A 25,673-nucleotide genomic window follows, 5' to 3' on the forward strand; every position below is an offset into this window, starting at 1 on the left:
AATACTTCACACATTAACAACACAACCGTTCAATGCTAAGGCTTCCCTGTCTGCGCAGGGTTCCATACTTGGCACTTTAACAACACAACAGTTCAATGCTAAGGCTTCCCCGTCTGCGCAGGGTTCCATACTTTGCACTTTAACAACACAACCCTTCAATGCTAAGGCTTCCCCGTCTGTGCAGGGTTCCATATTTGGCACTTTTACAACACAACCCTTCAGTGCTAAGGCTTCCCCATCTGTGCAGGGTTCCATACTTCACACATTAACAACACAACCGTTCAATGCTCAGGCTTCCCCGTCTGCGCAGGGTTCCATACTTTGCACTTTAACAACACAACCGTTCAATGCTAAGGCTTCCCACCAAATGGAACTAACTGTAGAGTCTACTGAACAAGCCAGGACCTGCCTCATACCAGGACTGCCATCTGCTGAGGAGTTACGAAGGTGGAGGCATTACTTTTCATTCAACCCTCACACTAGCAAGCATGTTTGCCTGAACAAGGTGGAGACATCTGCTGTTTTACTGAAAAAGGTTGAAAAATGTGCTCTTTGCCTCCTCATCTGGAAGCGCCCGGGATCAAGTTGAAAGTGGCCTGGAAAAAGCAAGGCAAGTACTTTTCGCCCTTGGGTGGATGCTTGCTCACCTGTGGCTCACCTGGCTGGTCTGACCTGTCAATGTCACCTGGAGCAAAGCCTTTGCCAGGAAGGAAGGAAGGAAGGAAGGAGGGGAAGGAGTTGCAAAAGGAAGAGGAGGCCCTTCTTTGCACCACGGAGAGGTCAGGATTTGATCAAAAATGACAGCACATCCAGGTGATTGATTGCTGAGTCAGGATGACAAAGCAAGCGTCTGATGCAACCAGGAAGGTGTGTTTGCATCAGGTAGTGAATTATGAAACCAGGAAGGCATCATTGCACCACGTGGATGAGTATAAAAGCACGACAGGCATCGTGTACTGTGCAGAGCACTTGATGAACCAACCTGGGCTCAGAATAGTATTATTTGGGAACACAGAAATGGTGGGCCACTGAGAAGCCACTGAAATCCATATGAAGCATATGGACAATGTCAACAGAAAGGAGGAGACCATGAAATCTGATTTCTAGTATTAAAAAAACACCAGAATCAAGACAGTAAATAAAGGATGCCACATAGAAAGAGGGGAATTGCAGACAGCGAACAATCAAGTGCCAGCGAACACCTCCCAAACAGAGGGCGCCTCCAGGCAACAACAGCCAGGCTCCCTCTTGGAACATCAAAGGGAACCTGTGCCTTCTCCCGTCTTTTAATTATTATTATTATTTCGAAAGAGTGCACATTATAACATACTCTTGGTACAATAAAGCCACCAATTAACAGTAGTAATTTCACACCTTCTAATAATATATATATATATATATATATATATATATATATATATATATATATTTATATATTATATATATTTATATATACAGTAGAGTCTCACTTATCCAAGCTAAACAGGCTTCTAGGCTATATCTGCCTAGAAGATCAGGGGGCAGAGGACTCTTACAAGTAAAACAAGCAGTTAAAGAAGAAGAACAACATGCCCTGGCAGAATATGTAAAGCGAAGCGAAGAACCTGCTTTGATTGAAGTCAAAAATCAGAAACTCCTCAAAGCACAGCAGACAAAAAACCAGTACAAGAAAACTGCACTACAAACTAGAGTTGACAGCTGGCACAATGAAACATTGCATGGAAAGTTCCTTGACAAAATTGAAGAAAAAGCTGATAAGGAGAAGACCTGGCTCTGGCTCACGAATGGGACCCTGAAGAAGGAGACAGAAGGCCTGATCCTTGCAGCCCAGGAGCAAGACATCAGGACAAAGGCCATTCAGGCCAAGATCGAAAAATCAGCTGATGACCAAAAATGCAGACTGTGCAAGGAAACTGACAAAACCATGGATCATATCCTCAGCTGCTGTAAGAAAATTGCACAGACAGACTACAAACAGAGGCACAACTGTGTGGCCCAAATGATTCATTGGAACTTATGCCTCAAGGACCACCTCCCAGCAGCAAAGAACTGGTGGGATCACAAACCTGCAAAAGTATTGTAAAATGAGCACGCAAAGATACTGTGGGACTTCCGAATCCAGACTGACAAAGTTCTGGAACACAACACACCAGACATCACAGTTGTGGAAAAGAAAAAGGTTTGGATCATTGATGTTGCCATCCCAGGTGACAGTCGCATTGACGAAAAACAACAGGAAAAACTCAGTCGCTATCAGGACCTCAAGATTGAACTGCAAAGACTCTGGCAGAAACCAGTGCAGGTGGTCCCGGTGGTGATGGGCACACTGGGTGCCGTGCCAAAAGATCTCATTTGGAAACAATAGACATTGACAAAATTACGATCTGCCAACTGCAAAAGGCCACCCTACTGGGATCTGCGTGCATCATCCGAAAATACATCACACAGTCCTAGACACTTGGGAAGTGTTCGACTTGTGATTTTGTGATACGAAATCCAGAATGTCTATCTTGTTTGCTGTGTAATAATAATAATAATAATAATAATAATAATAATAATAATAGCAGCAATCCCAGGGACTATCCAGTCCAACCCCTTTTTGCCAGGCAGGGAAAGCACAACCAAAGCAACCCTAACAGATGGCTATTCAGCCTGTGTAGTAGTAGTAGTAGCAGTAGTAGTAGTAGCAATAATAATAGGAGCAACTCCAGAGGCCACCCAGTCCAACCCACTTCAGCCATGCAGTAAAAGCACAGATCATACATCCCCAACACATGGCCATCCAGTCTTTGCAATAATAATAATAATAATAATAATAATAATAATAATAATAATAATAATAATAATGATTTTGTGATATGAAATCCAGCATATCTATCTTGTTTGCTGTGTCATAAAATGATGATGATAATAATAATAATAATAATAATAATAATAATAATAATAATAATAGGAGCAACTCCAGTCTAACCTGTTTCTGCCATGCAAGAAAAGCACAGTCATAATTAACTCCCACATGTTTCCTCTCCTGTTTCCTATTATAAGCCTATATATATATGTGTGTGTGTGTGTGTGTGTGTGTGTGTGTGTGTGTATACAGTAGAGTCTCACTTATCCAACATAAACGGGCCGGGAGAACGTTGGATAAGTGAATATGTTGGATAATAAGGAGAGATTAAGGAAAAGCCTATTAAACATTAAATTAGGTTATGATTTTACAAATGAAGCACCAAAACATCATGTTAGACAACAAATTTGGCAGAAAAAGTAGTTCAATATGCAGTAATGCTATGTAGTAATTACTGTATTTACGAATTTAGCACCAAAATATCACAATATATTGAAAACATTGACTACAAAAATGGCTTGGATAATCCAGAGGCTTGGATAAGTGAGGCTTGGATAAGTGAGACTCTACTGTATATATATGTGCGTATATGTGTGTGTATATATATATATATATATAGTACTGACTACAATGCACTCGACTCTGCTGGGTAGGTCAAATATTCCTATTATTATTATTATTATTAATAATAATAATAATAATAATAATACCCCATTTTTTCTCTTCATGGAGGGGACTCAAAACAACTTACATTAAAAGCAGTTGAATACAATGTTTACAATATACAAATATCAAAACAGAATTAAATATCCTAAACTTCCAGACTCACAGATTTCCAGCAAGAGGGGAATCAGGAGTCCGGCTCTATTGCAGGCATCAGCTCCCTTCACCAAGAAACGAGCTTTTTCATTATATATCAGGGCAGGTTTCTTCTTGCCCATAAGAAGCAAGAACGGGGAACATTTCCCACCCGCAACTTTCCCGGCTAAAATCCAGTCCCAACAAGCAGGACGGCTAATTCCCCTTCAGCACATTTGCGCATCGTCTTCGTGAATCTCTTGCCTTGTGCCAACACTCAAGGGGAGAGACATGGAGCGAAACGCAGCAGCTAAAAAGGCCGATGCAATTCTAGGCAATAGTCCAGATCAGGGGTCCCCAAACTAAGGCCCGGGGGCCGGATGCGGCCCATTGAAGCCATTTATCCGGCCCCCACGGCACAAGGGCAGAAGGGGGTTGGGCTAAATGACCCAAGGGGTCTCTTCTTCTCTTCCAACCCTTATTATTATTATTATTATTATTATTATTATTATTATTATTATTATTATTATTATTATTATTATTAACATTGAGGCTGGATGGCCATATGTCAGGGATGCTTTGCTTGTGCTTTTGGTGCACAGAGGCAGATGGGAGTTGGACTAAATGTCCCAAGGGGTCTCTTCCAACCCTCTTTATTATTATTTTATTATGAAACAGCAAACAAGATCGATATGCTGGATTTTGTATCACAAAATCACAAATCGAACACTTCCCAAGTGTCTAGGACTGTGTGATGTATTTTCGGATGATGCGTGCAGATCCCAGTCGGGTGGCCTTTTGCAGTTGGCAGATCGTAATTTTGTCAATGTCTATTGTTTCCAAATGCCGGCTGAGATCTTTTGGCACGGCACCCAATGTGCCGATCACCACCGGGGCCACCTGCACTGGTTTCTGCCAGAGCCTTTGAAGTTCAATCTTATTTTATTATTATTATTATTATTATTATTATTATTATTATTATTATTATTATTACTATTAACATTGAGGTTGGGTGGTCATCCATCAGGGGTGCTTTGCTTGTGCTTTCGGTGCACAAAGGCAGAAGGGAATTCGACTCAATGGCCCAAAGGGTCTCTTCCAACCCTCTTTTTTATTATTATTATTGTTGTTGTTATTATTATTATTATTATTATTATTATTATTACTATTATTTATTGCTCAGTGGCCAACTATAGTCCGGCCCTCCAACGGTCCGAAGGATCGTGAACTGGCCCCCTGTTTAAAAAGTTTGGGGACCCCTGGTCCAGATGGAAGGAAGTGTCAGTCCCACTCCCTTCTGCTTTGGTCAGGACTGACCTGGACCATGCATTTCACCAATGCATGCATTTCCCTTAGGATGCATTACACCAGGGCTTCTCAAACTTTTTCAGCCATGGAGCCCTTTTTGGTGCAAAAGTTTTTTGTGGAGCCCCAATAAATGTTTACTGTATATACTTGAGTATAAGCCTAGTTTTTCAGCCCTTTTTTAGGGCTGAAAAAGCTCCCCTCGGCTTATACTCGAGTGAGGGTCCTGGCCGGCTTCTATTCAGGTCGGCTTATACTTAAGTATATAGGTCAGGGGTCCCCAAACTAAGGCCCAGGGGTCGGATGCGGCCCTCCAAGGTAATTTACCTGGCCCCCGCCCTCAGTTTTATAATATTTTATATCAGTTTTAATATATTGTATATACATATAATATTGATAATAATCTTATGTTATACAATATAATACTAATAGTAATACCATATAATAATATTAATTATATGTTATATATTACATATTATATAATACTATAGTGGTATAGTTCAATATAGTAATATATAATGCTAATATTGTGCTATGCTAATAATATAATATATTGTATGTACATACAGCTGCTCTGAGTTCCCTTCGGGGTGAGAAGGGCGGGATATAAATGTAGTAGATAAATGCAGTAAATAAATAATTAATTTTAGACTTAGGCTCTGCCAAAGTCTGACATGACTTGAAGGCACACAACAACAACAACAACAACAACAACAATCCTAATTAACTTGACTATCTCATTGGCCAGAAGCAGGCCCACACTTTCCATTGAAATCCTAATAGGTTTATGTTGGTTAAAATTGTTTTCATTTTTAAATATTGTATTGTTCTTTCGTTGTTGTTGTTGTTGTTGCACTACAAATAAGACATGTGCAGTATGCATAGGAATTTGTATTTTTTTTTCAAATGATAATTCGGCCCCTCAACAGTCTGAAAGATTGTGGACTGGCCCTCTGCTTCAAAAGTTTGGGAACCCCTGATATAGGTATTCAGAGTTGGACAGTCTTATCTTATTAAAGTCTTATTATTATCTTAAATTACAGTTTTATATAAATATTCAAAAACACTTAACTGATGCCTCAAATAATGCCATTTTATTAATATCTATTTTTATTTTTGAAATTTGACCCGTAGCTGCTGCATTTCCCACCCTCGTCTTATACTCGAGTCAATAAGTTTTCCCACTTTTTGTGATAAAATTAGGTGCCTTGGCTTATATTTGGGTCGGCTTATACTCGAGTCAATATGGTATATATTATATTATATATAATGTACAGTGGAGTCTCACTTATCTAACACTCGCTTATCCAATGTTCTGGATTATCCAACACATTTTTGTAGTCAATGTTTCAATATATCGTGATATTTTGGTGCTAAACTCGTAAATACAGTAATTACTACATAGCATTACTGCATATTGAACTACTTTTTCTGTCAAATTTGTTGTATAAAATGATGTTTTGGTGCTTAATTTGTAAAATCATAACCTAATTTGATGTTTAATAGGCTTTTCCATGATGCCTCCTTATTATCCAACATATTCACTTATCCAACGTTCTGCCGGCTCATTTATGTTGGATAAGTGAGAGACTACTGTATTCAAAAACATTTAACTGATGCCTCAAATAATGCCATTTTATTAATATCTATTTTTATTTTTGAATTTGACCCGTAGCTGCTGCATTTCCCACCCTCGTCTTATACTCGAGTCAATAAGTTTTCCCAGTTTTTGTGATAAAATTAGGTGCCTCGGCTTATATTCGGGCCGGCTTATACTCGAGTATATATGGTATATATTATATTATGTAGTATATATAATGTACAGTAGAGTCTCACTTATCCAACATAAATGGGCCGGCAGAACATTGGATAAGCAAATATGTTGGATAATAAGGAGAGATTAAGGAGAAGCCTATTAAAGATCCAGTCCACCCCCCTTCTTTCTGCCCTGCACAAAAAGCACAATCAAAGCACTCCCAACAGATGGCCATCCAGTCTTTGTAATAATAGTAGTAGTACAGTAGAGTTTCACTTATCCAAGAAATGCTTATCCAAGGTTCTGGATTATCCAAGGCATTTTTGTAGTCAATGTTTTCAATATATCATGATATTTTGGTGCTAAATTTGTAAATACAGTAATTACTACCTAGCATTAATGTGTAATGAACTACTTTTTCTGTCAAATTTGTTGTATAACACGATGCTTTGGTGCTTAATTTGTAAAATCATAACCTAATTTGATGTTTAATAGGCTTTTCCTTAATCCCTCCTTATTATCCAAGATATTCGCTTATCCAAGCTTCTGCCGGCCCATTTAGCTTGGATAAGTGAGACTCTACTGTACTAGTAATAGTAGTAGTAGTACTAGTAATAATAATAATAATAATAATAATAATAATAACACATCATCCGAAAATACATCACACAGTCCTAGACACTTGGGAAGTGTTCGACTTGTGATTTTGTGATATGAAATGCAGCATATCTATCTTGTTTGCTGTGTCATAATAAAATAATAATAATAATAATAATAATAATAATAATAATAATAATAATAATAATAATAATATACATCACACAGTCCTAGACACTTGGGAAGTGTTCGACTTGTGATTTTGTGATATGAAATCCAGCATAACTATCTTGTTTGCTGTGTCATAAAATAATAATAATAATAATAATAATAATAATAATAATAATAATAATAATAAGGAGCAACTGCAGGGGCCATCCAGTCCAAGCTTCCAAGCTTCCAAGCTTCTGGCGGCCCATTTAGCTTGGATAAGTGAGACTCTACTGTACTAGTAATAGTAGTAGTAGTACTAGTAATAATAATAATAATAATAATAATAATAACACATCATCCGAAAATACATCACACAGTCCTAGACACTTGGGAAGTGTTCGACTTGTGATTTTGTGATATGAAATGCAGCATATCTATCTTGTTTGCTGTGTCATAATAAAATAATAATAATAATAATAATAATAATAATAATAATAATAATATACATCACACAGTCCTAGACACTTGGGAAGTGTTCGACTTGTGATTTTGTGATATGAAATCCAGCATAACTATCTTGTTTGCTGTGTCATAAAATAATAATAATAATAATAATAATAATAATAATAATAATAATAATAAGGAGCAACTGCAGGGGCCATCCAGTCCAACGCCATTTTGCCATGCAGAAAAGACACAATGAAGACGCTCCCAACAGATGGCCATAAAAACATGGGAAACGTTTATTAAACTGCCAAAACTTTGTCTTTTTGTGAGAAAAATCCTGCTATAGCACACTTTGCTCTAGTTTTTCAATGAATATCTCCCACCCAATTCAATCTGCTTTGTGTCAGCCACAAAAGCGACAAAGTTTCTGGAGTAATAATAATAATAATAACAAAAACTTTATTTATACCCCGCCACCATCTCCCCATGGGGACTCGGGGCGGCTCACAACTTTATAAAAGTAACAGCGCAAATACATTAAACAATATACACAGTTTAAAACACAAGAAGATGATAAAACAGAAGTTAAAACAAAGGTTTATACAACAGTAATAATTTCAAACAACCACCAATGCAAATCCGTCAACTTCAAAGGTGGTGGGGGGGACTATAGCAGCAATAAAAGAGTGATGGCACCACGGCGACCAACAAAACTACAGGCCCCCCAACCTCAAAATTTGACAACACAACCCATCATCCACACCTCTAGGTTGATACAACAAAAATAAAAGAAAAATAAAGTCCTAATTAGAGAGAGAGGAATAATTGCTTTTATCCAATTGCTGCCAGTTAGAAGGCTAAGCTCCTCCAACTTGGTCTCCTAGCAACCCAATAAAAAATAATAATAAACACTAAAAAATTAATACAATAAAATACTATAATAACAGAAAATAACTAATATTTTATTATAATAAAATATAATAAATAAAAATATAACTTACAATAAAATTAATTAAAAAAATGCAAATAAAGTCAAATAAAAATTACACAACAATTTTTAACCAATACCACCACCACTTTGCCACAGCAACGCGTGGCCGGGCACAGCTAGTATAAGATAAAATCATTAGATTAAAATACCCCGATGAAAGGAACCTAATAACATTCAGAATAAATTATAATGAGTCTGGTCATCCAACGGCTGTCTCTCCAAAGGCCAGCAACGTAGTTCTCCAAAGTAGAACAACGACTTTTAAAGCAAGGACCGCACAATTAAACAGGAATCACACTTCCAAACCAGGAACAGAAGTTTATTTACAAATTTTGTTGCATAGTGCTATAAATAAATATAATAAATAAATGGCCATGCTACTCTCTGGGACCCCCACCTCCAGCCCTCTTCGAATGATACTCACCAATTCATAGAGCTTCCCTTCACCAGGTAAATGCTTCCTTGCAATTTATAAGAGACGTAAATGTTTGCATTTTACAAGGAAGCACAAGGCAGCAGGTCTCCTCTTGCTCACAACATTCCCAACTTTTTGGGGGAATTTCCAGCCCCAACAAGCAGAACGCTTTCCTGCCCTTCAGCGCATTTGTGGATCGTCCAAGGCAGGGATGGGCGCAATGGCAAGGATCCCAGCCTGGGAAACACACCTTCACGCCATGTTATTTAATTTAATTGGATTTAATTTGCACCCCAGTTTTCTCAAGGCAACTAATAATGTATTTGAAACCAATCCAGGCTGCAGCCAGATCTCTAAAGCGATTAGCTTAAAGCAAAACAACATTTGGTACAGAAAGGTACCTTATTTATGTATTTATTTATTTATTACCTTTATTCACCTCGAAGGGGACTCAGAGCATCTGTGGCTTACAAATAATAAGTACACACAATACATTATATTATTAGCATAGCACAATATATGCTATGAATGGCATAAGCACTTGGCATTGTTTTAAACTCTGTATATTGTATTTTATGACTGTTTTAGCTATTTTAACGTTTTAGTTCATTGTATAACGGTGTAATGTTTTAAACTTTGTATATTGTATTTTATGACTGTTTTAGCTATTTTAACGTTTTAGTTCATTGTATAACGGTGTAATGTTTTAAACTTTGTATATTGTATTTTATGACTGTTTTAGCTATTTTAACGTTTTAGTTCATTTTATAACGGTGTAATGTTTTAAACTTTGTATATTGTATTTTATGACTGTTTTAGCTGTTTTAACGTTTTAGTTCATTGTATAACGGGTGAGAAGGGCGGGGTATAAATAATTGGAATAAATAAATAAATAAATAAAATATTACCATTAAATATTACTACAGTAAAGTCTTACTTATCCAACACTCGCTTATCCAACGTTCTGGATTATCCAACACATTTTTGTAGTCAATATTTTCAATAAATCGTGATATTTTGGTGCTAAATTTGTAAATACAGTAATTACAACATAACATTACTGCGTATGGAACTACTTTTTCTGTCAAATTTGTTGTATAACATGATGTTTTGGTGCTTAATTTGTAAAATTTATTTATTATTTATTTATTTACAGCATTTATATCTCGCCCTTCTCACCCGAAGGGACTCAGGGCGGCTTACAAAAATTGGCAAAATTTAATGCCCAAAATACAATCATAAAAACAAAACAATAACAGATCTATTAATAACATTGTTAAAACACATTATAAAACCTTAAAAACGTATATATAATTAATTCCATTTGTCCGAGATCCTCATGTTTCATCCTTAAATCAGGCCATGTCAATTTTGTCATTTACTCATCAAAAGCTTGGGCACATAACCATGTTCTCATGTCCCTTCTGAATCCCAGCAGGGTCGGAGCCTGTCGGATATCTCCAGGGAGGGTGTTCCACAGCCAGGGAGCCACCACTGAGAAGGCCCTGTCCCTCGTTCCCACCAGCCGCGCCTCCGAGGCAGGTGGGACTGAGAGCAGGGCCTCTCCAGGTGATCTTAGGGATCTTACTGGTTCATAGGAGGAGATACGTTCGGACAAGTAGATTGGGCCAGAACTGTTTAGGGCTTTATAGGTCAAGACCAGCACTTTGAATTGGGCTCGGTAGCATATTGGCAGCCAGTGGAGCTGGCTTAGTGGGGGGGGGGGGCGCTCCCTGTAAGCCGCCCCAGTTATTAATCTGGCTGCCGCCCGTTGTACTAGTTGGAGCTTCCGGGCCGTCTTCAAAGGCAGCCCCACGTAGAGCGCGTTGCAGTAGTCCAAACGAGCTGTAACCAGAGCGTGGACCACCGTGGCCAAGTCAGACCTCCCAAGGGACGGGCGCAGCTGGCGCACAAGTCTTAGTTGTGCGAAGGCTCCCCTGGCCACCGCCGAGACCTGGGGCTCCAGGCTCAGCGATGAGTCCAGGAGAACCCGCAGACTGCGAACCTGTGTCTTCAGGGGGAGTGCGACCCCGTCCAACACAGGCTGTAACCCTATTCCCTGTAACCCTATAACCTAATTTGATGTTTAATAGGCTTTTCCTTAATCTCTCCTTATTATCCAACTTATTTGCTTATCCAACATTCTACCGGCCCGTTTATGAGTCCCCTGTTGGGTGAGAAGGGCGGGATATAAATATTGTAAAATAAGTGAGACTATACTGTAATAAGTACATACAATAAATTATATTATTAGCATAGCACAATATGTGCTATGAATGGTGGGGGCCGGGCTGTGGCGCAGGCTGGTGAGCAGCCTGCTGCAATAAATCACTCTGGCCATGAGGTCATGAGTTCGAGGCCAGCCCGTGGCAGGGTGAGCACCCGTCAATTAAAAATAAAATATAATAAAATATATAAAATATAGCCCCTGCTCGTTGCTGACCTAGCAACCCGAAAGATAGCTGCATCTATCAAGTAGGAAATAAGGTACCACTTAAAAAAGTGAGACTACTGTACATTGTATTAATATTATATGTATATATTCGCTTATGTAGGATAAGTGAGACTCTACTGTATAAACACACACACACACACACACACTCCACTTGCCTCACCTCCAACAGACCTCTGAGGATGCCATTAGCCGCAGATGCAGGCAAAATGTCAGGAGAGAATGCTGCTGGAACATGGCCAGACAGCCCGGGAAACTCACAGCAACCCAGTGGTGAAATAATTGGGCTGAGTTTTAAGATCTTACCTGCTGCCAGAAGTTTTAGGCGCAGCCTCTTCTGCAAAGCCATGGAGACAGGAGCATCATCTCAGAAGTCAAGCGACCAAGTCCAGCATCGTCTTCCGTTGCTTTTCTGTCGATCCCATCAGCCCCAGAAGCTGAAGCTCACCTGCGCTCTCTGCAACCAGGAGTCCTTGTATTGGGAGAAAGGCAGGGGAAGGAGAAGGTAAATAAAGAGAAGCAGGTGCGGGCCAAAAGGAGACACGGCCCTGTGCACCTCGAAGGAAGCTCAATGCAATCAAGGCTGAATCCCTCCAGATAGAGATCCTCACTCCCGGTCAATGGCACCTTCCAGGTTTGCTTTTCCTTCCTGAAACCAACCCCAGGAGCCCTTTGCCCCCCTGGCCCCGAATGACTCATTTACAGACCCAATTAGGAGCCTTCATCAGGCAGGAAACGCTCCTCAATCCCTATGGAAGAACAAATAATCTCCCAGCACCTTGAGACTCCGAGAGATAAAACGTTGGCTGAGAGATAAAGGAAAGGTCCCTGCAGGACAGGGAAACGGGCTCAAAGGGCAGGAAGAGGGAGGGGACCGTGGCCTCACAATGTTGGGAAGGGGCAAGGCAAATGCCTTACGGACCTGCACAGGGAGATGTCCTTTTAATAAATCTCTTGCAGCAGGACACCAGTATCAAGACAAGAAATACTTTCCAGGATGTTATCCAGAAGAGTGAACCCCAATGCATGGAAAACACAGCTGGCAGCATCATGTGACAAGAGGACCAAAGACAGGCCTACAGATTAATAATAATAATAATAATAATTTATTATTATTATTGACACAACGACGTTGTATGACACAGCAAACAAGATAGATATGCTGGATTTCGTTTCACAAAACCACAAGTCGAACACTTCCCAAGTGTCTAGGACTGTGTGATGTATTTTTGGATGATGCGTGCAGATCCCAGTAAGGTGGCCTTTTGCAGTTGGCAGATCGTAATTTTGTCAATGTCTATTGTTTCCAAATGCCGGCTGAGATCTTTTGGCACGGCACCCAGTGTGCCCATCACCACCGGGACCACCTGCACTGGTTTCTGCCAGAGTCTTTGAAGTTCAATCTTGAGGTCCTGATAGCGGCTGAGTTTTTCCTGTTGTTTTTCATCTATGCGACTGTCACCTGGGATGGCAACATCAATGATCCAAACCTTGTTCTTTTCCACAACTGTGATGTCTGGTGTGTTGTGTTCCAGAACTTTGTCAGTCTGGATTCGGAAGTCCCACAGTATCTTTGCGTGTTCATTTTCCACAACCTTTGCAGGTTTGTGATCCCACCAGTTCTTAACTGCAGGGAGGTGATACTTGAGGCATAGGTTCCAATGAATCATTTGGGCCACATAGTTGTGCCTCTGTTTGTAGTCTGTCTGTGCAATTTTCTTACAGCAGCTGAGGATATGATCAATGGTTTCATCGGTTTCCTTGCACAGTTATTATTATTATTATTATTATTATTATTATTATTATTATTCCAGGGAGATTCATTGTCCCCTCTGCTTTTCATTATTGCCATGATCCCTCTGTCAACAATCTTACAAAAAACAAATCTCGGCTATCAAACATCTAAGAAATCTCACAAAATTTCACATCTGATGTACATGGATGACCTGAAGCTGTATGGGAAAACAGAAACTGAAATCCAGTCTCTGACCAACACTGTCCGAATTTTTAGTACTGATATCAGCATGGAGTTTGGTTTGGACAAATGTTCGACAGTTGCATTGAAGAAAGGAAAAAAATCATCGAAAGTGAGGGCATAAATATGCCTAATGGCCAAACAATAAAGTGTCACCAGCCAAAGGCCTATAAATATCTGGGCATATTACAGCTGGACAACATCAAGCATGAACATGAGAAAACTGTGGTCAGAAAAGAATACACACAAAGGGTCAGAAAAATTCTCAAAAGCAAGCTCAATGGAGGCAACACCACCAAGGCCATAAACACCTGGGCCATACCTGTCATAAGATATACTGCTGGCATCATAAACTGGACACAGGTGGAACTGGACAATTTGGACAGAAAAACAAGAAAACTCATGACCATTCATCATTCACTGCACCCTCGCAGTGATGTTGACCGGCTATATCTGCCTAGAAGATCAGGGGGCAGAGGACTCTTACAAGTAAAACAAGCAGTCAAAGAAGAAGAACATGCCCTGGCAGAATATGTGAAGCAAAGTGAAGAACCTGCTTTGATTGAAGTCAAAAATCAGAAACTCCTCAAAGCACAGCAGACAAAAAACCAGTACAAGAAAACCGCACTACAAACTAGAGCTGACAGCTGGCACAACAAAACACTGCATGGAAAGTTCCTTGACAAAATTGAAGGAAAAGCTGATAAGAAGAAGACCTGGCTCTGGCTCACAAATGGGACCCTGAAGGAGACAGAAGGCCTGATCCTTGCAGCCCAGGAGCATCAGAACAAATGCAATTAAGGCCAAGATCGAAAAATCAGCTGATGACCCAAAATGCAGACTGTGCAAGGAAACCGATGAAACCATTGATCATATCCTCAGCTGCTGTAAGAAAATCGCACAGACTACAATGTTTTGTTATGCCAGCTGTCAGCTCTAGTTTGTAGTGTGGCTTTCTTGTACTGATTCCTTGTCTGCTGTGCTTTTAGGAGTTTCTGATTTTTGACTTCAATCAAAGCAGGTTCTTCACTTTGCTTTACATATCCTGCCAGGCCATCATCATCTTCTTCTTCTTCTTCTTCTTCTTCTTCTTCTTCTTCTTCTTCTTCTTCTTCTTCTTCTTCTTCATCATCATCATCATCATCATCATCATCATCATCATTATCATTATTATTATTGCATCTGGCTACTAACCAGCTACGCCACAGCCCGGCCTACGTTGTCTGGTTGCCCATAAATCACAATCTCCCAAAGCAGTTACTCTACTCTCAACTCAAGAATGGAAAAAGGGAATGTTGGTGGGCAGGAAAAGATTCGTAACCTGGAAGCCCAGAGGAAGGAGCTCGTGTCCTTCCAGGCTTCTGCACGAACCTGAAACATTTACCATGAAGCACAGGAAGCCAGACGAGACAGACCTTTGCTCCGGCTTTTACAATCCATTGTAAAACCAATTGCTACTGTGCACTGCAATGCTCACCCGATCTGACCTTGTTATAAACACTGAGTTTGCCCTTGTTTTGTCCTGATGCTGGACTTTACCTTCCCATGGTTGGTTCAAGGAAAGGGCCAACTCAGCAAGAGGAAGATCCCTGTTTGCAAAGGAGTTGCAACTTTTCCAGAGATCAGCAAATGGTAGGAGCAGACTGTGCCTTCCCTTTATTCAAGGTCTAGGTTTCAAATGCCTATGTGCTTATGTTTTATCCAGCCTTTTTCTCCCAACACAGGGACTCAAGGCGATTAGCGGGGAATGTGATGTGAGACAATATAAATTAAAAACAAAACAAATGCGTCATTTTCCAGCTGATTTGAACTCAGAAAAGGAAACTTCACAAATGAACAAATACAATGTATTCAGTGGCCCTGCAAAAATGAAAGAGAGCACCAAACACTGAAAACAAAGGGTTGTTGTATGTCTTTCGGGCTGTGTGGCCATGTTCCAGAAGTATTCTCTCCTGACGTTTCACCCACATCTATGGCAGGCATCCTCAGAGGTTGTGAGGCATCCTCTGAGGATGCCTGCCATAGATGTGGGCGAAACGTCAGGAGAGAATACTTCTGGAACATGGCCACACAGCCCGAAAGACATACAACAACCCTGTGATCCCGGCCATGAAAGCCTTCGACAACACGCTGAAAACACACCTACAATTAACTTTAGTCACCGATGGAGACTCCAACTTGGACATCAGAAGAGCTGCAAGGCCAAGAACAAGCCACAAGAGTCAAGACAAAGATCCACCCAGAGGGAATGTTTTCTTGCCAGACATCAAGGGAACCACTGACCGGAGAGGGAAGCAGAGGAAGAAACACACGTACAAGACCCACAAAGAAAATTCAACAAATGCGATGTTCAGCGAAGGACAAGAGGGATCCTTAACCTCTGCAGGAGTCTACTGCATATCATGCAGCTCACTTGATGAACCAACCTGGGTTCAGCATATTTATTTATTTCCATCATTTCTATCCCACCCTTCTCACCCGAAGGGACTTAGGGGGGCTTACAAAACTGGCAGAATTCAATGCCAATATACAACAATACAAAATAATAAAACATAAGTGTAATGAAGTACAAATTTTTGTTTTACAAATGTTATGTTTAATTGTGTGTTTGTGTTTTAGAACGGTAAGTATTGCAGTTGCTGCTCTCAGCTCTCAGAGGCTGGTTGCCATGGAGAAGTGGGCGGAGCCAACTGCCGGTTTGCTGAGGAAGAGCAGAGTTTAAAAAAAGAAAGCCAGTCTGTGCTCTGATGAGGCACAGGGAAGACTGATCCTAGGTTAAGGAGATCAGGGAGACTCAATTGGTCATTTTGAGTCAGTTTAAAATACGTTTGGTGACTTATTTGATATAATCTGTGGCCTGATAAGGAACAGGCAATCTGTGATAGTAGACCTCAGGGGTGATTGTGGTATAAAAGTGGCTGAGGAGTTTCCTTAAGTGAAGGAAGTAATATTTTAGCGAGTTGATTCAAATATTGTAACTGTTAATAAGAATACCTCTCCGTGAGAAATATCATTGTAACCACTAAGCTTTGTGCCTGAATAAACTTGTTCTTGTTTTTCCAACATCGAAGCCTCTGTCATATATATAATCTGAACCAAATACGCTACCATCTAAAATAAATAAGTAAAAGAGAAAAGGAATAAAAAGTAAAAGGTCTCCTCCCTGAGTCTTTGGTGACTAGATCATTTCAATTGGTGGTTCCATCTTTCCAAATTGGTGGCAGTCATAATTAGCTCTATTACAATTGGTGGCAGCTATTCGTAATTAAGAGCCTTAGATGTAATAATCAATAATAACATCACTACTTTATAATAAACAATTAAAATCAGATTTGAAATAATACAAAATACTTGAGCCATTCATCCACAAAACCTTAGTCCAGACCGAGTCGAAGCCAACAAAACTTATTTTTTGAACGCTTGCTCGCATAGCCAGGTCTTCACTTTCTTTCTAAAACTCAAAAGGGATGGAGCCTGCCTGATGTCATATGATTTGAGAACACACAAATGCTGGACCACTCTCACAATCACCATGTCAGACCACACAAAGAAGCCACTGAAATCCACAAGAAGCAGGTGGACAAGGTCAACAGAAAGGAGGAAACCATGGAAATGAAAATCTGGCTTCCAGTACTAAAAAACTCTAAAATCAGGAGCGCAAATAAAGAACAACACTCAAAAACAGGGGAATTTCAGACAATCAGGGCCAGCTAACACCTTCCAACAAAGGATTCCCTCAGGTAAAAAGCAGCCAGGCTTTGAAGCTGCAAGGTCATTCAATACTAATCAAGCTGGCCAAATGCAACATTCACATGTGCCTCAAACAGATAAGAGTTCTTTCTCCCACCCTGGACATTATTCACAGATATACATATACAGTAGAGTCTCACTTATCCAACATAAACGGGCCGGCAGAACCTTGGATAAGCGAATATGTTGGAAAATAAGGAGGGATTAAGGAAAAGCCTATTACACATCAAATTAGGTTATGATTTTACAAATTAAGCACCAAAACATCATGTTACACAACAAATTTGACAGAAAAAGTAGTTCAATATGCAGTAATGCTACGTAGTAATTACTGAATTTACGAATTTAGCATCAAAATATCATGATATATTGAAAAAATTGACTACAAAAATGGTTTGGATAATCCAGAACCTTGGATAAGCGAGTTTTGGATAAGCGAGACTCTACTGTATACACACACATATACAGTAGAGTCTCACTTATCCAAGCTAAACTGGCCGGCAGAAGCTTGGATAAGCGAATATCTTGGATAATAAGGAGGGATTAAGGAAAAGCCTATTAAACATCAAATTAGGTTATGATTTTACAAATTAAGCACCAAAACATCATGTTATACAACAAATTTGACAGAAAAAGTTGTTCAATACGCAGGAATGTTATGTTGTAATTACTGTATTTACGAATTTAGCACCAAAATATCACGATATATTGAAAACATTGACTACAGAAATGGTTTGGATAATCCAGAACCTTGGATAAGCGAGTCTTGGATAAGTGAGACTGTTATGGTTGAGCCTTATGGCTCCGATACTGGGAGACGTGGTCGTAAGACTCCTCGGGAGTCAGACTCTCTTGAGGAGCGAGAAAGGAAACGGCTGCGGGACTTATTTGCAGAACCAACTGACGAAGACTCCTTTGAGGGTTTTACCGAGGGAATGGAGGAAGAGATGGTTAGCTCAGAGGAGGATGACATGGAATGGACTCGTGTGAGAGAGGATCTGGGTGCCACTGGCAATGATAGTGTGGGAGGCGACTGGCAGGTTGCAGGATTAGACCCGTGGACAAGCTGGAGGGATGGAACGGGATCCACAGCTGGGGATGCTGTGGGGCGTAGTCAAAGGTGTTTTAGTTCTGATGAGGATGATGATGATGAGGCACCTGGAATTAGGGTAACAGCTGACAGCGATGAGGAGTTGTAACTGGCATAAAATGGGGTTTAGAATCCAGGGCTAATTGCGTTGGGCAAGGTAATCTGGACGAACGCTTGGGCTCTTGTTGGGAACTTCCTGAAGACGGGTGTGATTCATTTGCTGAATACGTAAGTTACCAAGGACACTGGGCATAGACGGCGGGAGGAACTGTGTGGGCTTTTCCTGTGCAACTTGTGTTTAATCTTAATAGCTTGGACCTCCGTCGTCTTTTTGACGGACCCTAATTGCCTACTCTGGACTGACTGACTGACTGACTGACTGACTACGACCTCGGACTATCCCTTCTGTGGCTATCGGTGGAACTGGTGAACTGAAGACATCTGTACCTGGCTTTCGACCTCGGACCGGATTGAGACCCCGCTGACCGCTGCTGCCCTGATTGATGTGTTTGAACCCGGAGTTCGCTCACTGCTCGGAGGAGTAACATCTTAGTTACTCAATCACAGCTTTTGGGTAGCAGAGAGGAATCTGCTGCCAGTTATTTGTGTTTCTTTGAATCTTGTTTACCAGCTTTTGTTTGTTTAAAGTGCCAGGCTGAAGTAAGCATTTTTTGGTTTAACCCGGATTAAACTCCAGTTTAATCCGGTTTATCTTTTGAATCGTTTTTTAGTTTCTTTTTCTCCGAAGGCAAGTGTTTGCCTAGCCCTTTGTCTTTTATGGGCGTTTTTGGTTCTGTAACTTTAATAAACTGTGTTGAATCTTATTTTGGTGGCGTTCTGTCTCTGACAGAGACTCTACTGTATAAGATTCCTCTCACTTCCTGCAATCTCACCTGTTAACTAGGAGTCATTTGTAAGTCAGATGTTTGCAACTGGGGGACGGCCTGTATATAAGAATACTAGCTGTGCCCGGCCACGCGTTGCTGTGGCGAAGTCTGGTGGTCTGGGAAATAAAGTATTGAGGAATTGGTGGTAGTGAAGGTCAAGGGTCAAGGTTTTCCCCTGACGTTAAGTCCAGTCATGTCTGACTCAGGGGGTTGGTGCTCATCTCCATTTCTAAGCCGAAGAGCCGGCGTTGTCCGTAGACTCCTCCAAGGTCATGTGGGATGACTGCATGGAGAGGCGTTACCTTCCCGCCGGAGCAGTACCTATTGATGCACTCACATTTCCATGTTTCCGAACTTCTGGGTTGGCAGAAGCTGGGGGGCTATTAGTGGGGGCTCTCTCCGCTTCCCCCAATTCAAACCTGTGGCCTTTTGGTCCAGAAGTTCAGCAGCTCAGCGCTTTAACACGCTGCGCCATCAGGGGATATTATTTCCTAAAGGTTGTGAATATACAATATTTCTGATTGCGTTTTTTTTGTCTGTTGGAGGCAAGTATGAATGCTGCAATTAGGAAAAATGATTAGGATGTAATGGCCTTGCAGCTTTAAAGCCTGGCTGTTTCCTCCCTGAGTGAATTTTTTGTTGGGAGGTGTTTGCTGGCCCTGATTGTTTCCTGTCTGGAATTCCCTTGTTTTCAGAGTGGTGTTGTTTGCGATATTTTATGTGCTTCTACTGTCTGTGGCCCTGAGAAAACAGAGGATTTTCCAGACTTTGATGATGGGAATACTTAGTCGGGAGGTGTTAGCTAGCCCTGATTCTTTCCTGTTTGGAATTCCCTTGTTTTCAGAGTGGTGTTGTTTGCGATATTTTATGTGCTTCTACTGTCTGTGGCCCTGAGAAAACGGAGGATTTGCCAGACTTTGATGATGGGAATACTTTGTTGGGAGGTGTTAGCTGGCCCTGATTGTTTCCTGTGTGGAATTCCCCTGTTTATTTACTGTCCTGGTTTTAGAGATTATATTGTTCTGCATTATTCTATCCCAGTAATTATTTCATATTAAAGTAGAATCTCACTTATCCAACATTCACTTATACAATGTTCTGGATTATCCAACGCAGTCTGCCTTTTCATAATCAATGTTTTTGTAGTCAGTGTTTTAAATTCATTGTGATATTTTAGTGGTAAATTTGTAAATACAGTACAGTAGAGTCTCACTTATCCAACATAAGTGGGCCGGCAGAATATTGGATAAGCGAATATGTTGGATTATAAGGAGGCATTAAGGAAAAGCCTATTAAACATCAAATTAGGTTATGATTTTACAAATGAAGCACAAAAATATCATGTTAGACAACAAATTGGGCAGGAAAAGTAGTTCAATACACAGTAATGCTATGTAGTAATTACTGTATTTATGAATTTAGCACCAAAATATCAATGAAAGCATTGACTACAAAAATGTGTTGGATAATCCAGATAGTTGGATAAGCGAGTGTTGGATAAGTGAGACTCTACTGTAATTACTACATAGCATTACTGCGCATGGAACTACTTTTTCTGTCAAATTTGTTGTATAATATGATGTTTTGGTGCTTAATTTGTATAACGATTACCTAATTTGATGTTTAATAGGCTTTTCCTGAATCCCTTCTTATTATCCAACATATTCACTTATCCTGCCGGCCTGTTTATGTTGGATAAGTGAGACTCTACTGTATATTTCTAATCTTATATTATTTGCTTAGAACTGGATTATATGGGGCCCCTTCTTCACAGCTGTATAAAATGCACACTGAAGTGGATTATATGGCAGCGTGGAGTCAAGATAATCCAGTGCAAAGCAGATAATATAAGATTATAAATGGGTTATATAGCTGTGTGGAAGGGCCTTGAGTCTACACTGCCATATAATCCAGTGCAAATTAGATAATCTGTGAAAGAGGCCTAAGTGAGGCCTAAGTCTGCCTGTCTCCTAACTGAAACCTGGCTGTCCCTTGGCTGGTTGCTAGGCAACCAAGTGGGCAGAGATTAGCCCTCTAAACTGGCAGCAATTGGATAAAAAAATATTGCTCTCCCTCTAATTAGGACTTTGTTTTTCTTTTCTTTTTGTTGTATCAACCTTGAGGCATGGATGATGGGTTGTGTTGTCAAATTTCGAGGTTGCGGGGCCTGTACTTTTGTTGTTTTGTGAGTCGCCGTGATTCCATCACTCTTTTATATAGATATAGATAGATTCCAAAATATTCAGATAAGGGGGCTCAGCCCTGTACTTGCGTGTGTGTGTTTTGTTTTCCTCGTGGGATTCCCAGACTTGCTTCTTGCAAAACAGGCCTGAGTCACTGAGTCCTGCGTCTGTCTCCTGTGCATGGAACGAACATTGCAAGCGCATGGCTCTTGCCAAACACCCTCCGGGCCGTTTCTCTGGTTACACTCCTGGCAGGACCCAAGACTCGGCAGCTGAATTCAAAACAACAAGGGGCAAACTTGTGCCCTCCAGGTGTTTTGGACTTCAACTCCCACAATTCCCAGCTGTTAGGAATTGTGGGAGTTGAAGTCCAAAACACTTGGAGGGCACAAGTTTGCCCAGGCCTGGTCTAGATTCTCTCGGGAGACCCCCATGGCTAACCATTCCAACTTCTTTCTGCCATGAAGGAAGACACCATTCGATCCCCCCGGCAGATGGTCATCCAAACCACCTAAGCCAATGATGGGCAACCTTTTGCGCTTGGTGTGTCAAAATTCACCAAAAAGCCTAGCATGACTTGGGTGGTGTGTCACTTCGAGAGAAAAAATCCCATAATTTCGCAATATGTATAGTTTAAATAACAAAAATATATAATTGTAATATATAACTGTATTAAATAAATCAAAAACTATTTACTACCATTATTTCCATGTACAACAATCTATGGTACCTCTTGCATCTTCCATGCTGATTTCTCTCAGTTGTAGTTTCAATATGATAATATACTACAATAATAATAGAATAATAGAATGATATAATTTTACACACACACACACACACATATATATATACAGTAGAGTCTCACTTATCCAACACTCGATATCCAACATTCTGGATTATCCAACACATTTTTGTAGTCAATGTTTTCAATATATTGTGATATTTTGGTGCTAAATTCGTAACTACAGTAATTACAACATAACATTACTGCGTATTGAACTACTTTTTCTGTCAAATTTGTTGTCTAACATGATGTTTTGGTGCTTAATTTGTAAAATCTTAACCTAATTTGATGTTTAATAGGCTTCTCCTTAATCTCTCCTTATTATCCAAGATATTCGCTTATCCAACGTTCTGCCGGCCCGTTTATGTTGGATAAGTGAGACTCTACTGTATATATACACACACATACATATACATACATACATACATACATACATATATATAAAAGGGTAATGGAATCACGGCACCGGACAAATCAACTAAACTAAATGCCCCACAACCTTGAAAATTGACAGCACAACCTCTCATCCACGCCTCTACGTTCATACAACAAAAAGAAAAGAAAAATAAAGTCCTAGCCACAGCAACGCATGGCCAGGCACAGCTAGTGTGTATGTATGTGTGTGTGTGTGTGTGTGTGTATGTGTGTGTGTATATATATATATATATATATTGCATAATTCCCATGGAGTAAACAACAAAACCACTGGACCAAATCACACCAAATTTGGCCACAAAAGACCATAGTCATCCAGTCAATCTGCATGCGGCAAGGTGTCAGCAAAAATGGCTAGGCGTGTCAGTGATGACATGCGTGTCATAGGTTGGCCATCACTGGCATAAGCCATTCCTCATAGAGAAAAGGGACCCCTAAAGGCCATCCAGTTCAATTCCTTTCTTCCAGACAGAAGGACACAATCAAAGCACTCCTGGCAGATGGCCATCTACCTCTGTTTAAAGAGTTGGAAGGGACCCCCAAAGGCTATCTAGCCAAGCAGGAAGACACCATCCAAACCCTCCTGACAGATGGGCATCCGGCCTCTCCTGAAAAACCTCCAGACAATGACACTACTGGAGGGAGAAACAGAATCCTAGAGTTGGAAGGGATCCCTAAAGGCCATTCAGTCCAACCCCTTTCTGCCATTATGCAGGAATACACAACATAAGCCCTCCCAGAAGAGGACAATCCACACTATACTTTTGTTTCATTTTACATCTAGATAATAAAAATGAATAAGAGTAAAATTATTTAAAATAATAAAATTAGTAAGAATGACAAAATTGATAATAATAAATAAATATATTAAAATAGTAATAAGAATATTATAAATTAATAAGTATAATACTAATAATAATAATTTATTTATTTATTTATTTACAGTATTTATATTCTGCCCTTCTCACCCCGAAGGGACTCAGGGCGGATCACAGAGCCAGGGGAGTTAAAGTGGTACCAAACTGCGTTAAGTCCACTGTGTAGACGCACCCAGAGTTGGAAGATTAAACAACAGCATGTATTTATTGGGCTATAAAACCCAAAATCCCCAAAGAGGGCGATCTAGATCTCGTAGTGAACCTTGGCCCACTACAACTCCCATAATCCCCAACCAGGCCCAGACTCACCAGCCTCAAAGTCGGTCAGAGTTGAATGAAGAGGAAGAACAGAAGACAGGGGCGGGGCAATGGAAAACCACGCCCATTTTCAAAGGAAACCCCGCCCATAAAGCAGTAAACAGGCGTCTTATTGGTCAGGGGGCGTGGTAAAACGAAAGCCACGCCTATTCCTACAGGAAGTCACGCCCCCCTTGAAGAGGCAGTCGGGGTTCAATTTGATTAGGGGGCGAGGCGACACCAAAGCCACGCCTTTCTCCTCTGATTGACACCAAAGACACGCCCCTTTCTTCCAAAAGCCCCGCCCCTTGGACAGCAGCCAGACCTCTGATTGGTCAGTGGCCGGGCCGTCACTTAAAACCCCGCCCATTTTCCGGAAGCCACGCCTCTTGAAGCAGAAGCAGCCGGGCTTTCCTTCCTTCGCGCCTGACAGGTGAGAAGCGCCGCCATCTTTCCCCGCTGCCCCAGAATGCTCCGCGCGCGGCCTAGTCTCAAAGGAGGCGGTTTTTCCCAGCAGGATATCCGACAGAATAGGCCTGGTTCGGCTCCGTAGAGGCCTTACAGGGCCTTCCGTTCTCATTCAGGGCCTTTCCCAGCCCTTTCAAGAAGATAAACTACAACCCCCATGCTCCCTTGCGCATATAACCGCCAGGCCTCAATGCTGTGGAACTCTGGGAATTGTAGTTCCGTGTAGGAAGCGGGGTTTTTCTTAAAGGGGAAGCGATGCTTAAGGATTTTGGTTGTGTTTGTTACAGGTATGGGCCAACTTGGGTCCTGCAGGTGTTTTGGACTGCAACTCCCATCATTCCGAACCGCCTCAGGCCCCTTCCTTTTCCCCCTCAGCCGCTTAAGCGGCTGAGGGGGAAAAGGAAGGGGCCTGAGGCGGTTCGGAATGATGGGAGTTGCAGTCCAAAACACTTGCAGGGCACATATCTGTTCTATTATAATATCCAGGGTGGGAGAAAGCAAGTGTAAATGTTGCAAAATGACCAAGCTTGAATAGCACTGAGTAGCCATGAAGTTTGCAAAGTCAATCAGTGAGGGCACCTGCAGAGACGTCACCTGGCTGTTGTTGCCTGGAGGCACCCTCTGTGGAATGATTTCCAGGGTGGGAGATAGAACTCTTGCCTGTTTCAAGCAATTGTAGATACTGCAAAATGAGCCAGCTTAATTAGCACTGAGTAGCCATGAAGTTTGCAAAGTCAATCAGTGAGGGCGCCTGCAGAGACGTCACCTGGCTGTTGTTGCCTGGAGGCACCCTCTGTGGAATAATGTCCAGGGTGGAAGAAAGAACTCTTGCCTGTGTGTGCATGTTGCAAAATGACCAAGCTTGAATAGCCTTGAGTAGCCATGAAGTTTGCAAAGTCAATCAATAAGGGCACCTGCAGAGACGTCACCTGGCTGTTGTTGCCTGGAGGCACCCTCTGTGGAATGATTTCCAGGGTGGGAGAAAGAACTCTTGCCTGTTTCAAGCAATTGTAGATACTGCAAAATGAGCCAGCTTAATTAGCACTGAGTAGCCATGAAGTTTGCAAAGTCAATCAGTGAGGGCGCCTGCAGAGACGTCACCTGGCTGTTGTTGCCTGGAGGCACCCTCTGTGGAATAATGTCCAGGGTGGGAGAAAGAACTCA

General features: G+C 41.0%; 2 protein-coding genes across 3 annotated transcripts in view; one reads left to right on the top strand and one right to left on the bottom strand.

Moving 5' to 3' along the window:
- The window catches only part of LOC100564758 (solute carrier family 52, riboflavin transporter, member 2), a 36,848-nt gene extending 12,697 nt beyond the window's left edge, over positions 1-24,151 (bottom strand). The window contains exons 1-2 of the mRNA XM_062979855.1: positions 24,054-24,151; positions 12,069-12,234 (exon numbers count right to left, since the gene is read on the bottom strand). The gene's annotated coding sequence lies outside the window, so the exon portion shown is untranslated. The remainder of the gene's footprint in view (positions 1-12,068; positions 12,235-24,053) is intronic.
- Positions 24,152-24,350: 199 nt separating this feature from the next.
- The window catches only part of fbxl6 (F-box and leucine rich repeat protein 6), a 29,512-nt gene continuing 28,189 nt past the window's right edge, over positions 24,351-25,673 (top strand). Inside the window, exon 1 of one of the 2 annotated variants that reach the window (XM_062979850.1) lies at positions 24,351-24,474. The gene's annotated coding sequence lies outside the window, so the exon portion shown is untranslated. Of the gene's footprint in view, positions 24,475-24,595; positions 24,797-25,673 lie in introns of those variants that run through there. The other variant, XM_062979851.1, reaches the window with a different exon arrangement.

The sequence above is a fragment of the Anolis carolinensis genome, chromosome 4 (genome assembly GCF_035594765.1).
Source record: "Anolis carolinensis isolate JA03-04 chromosome 4, rAnoCar3.1.pri, whole genome shotgun sequence".
NCBI classification, from domain to species: Eukaryota; Metazoa; Chordata; class Lepidosauria; order Squamata; family Dactyloidae; genus Anolis; species Anolis carolinensis.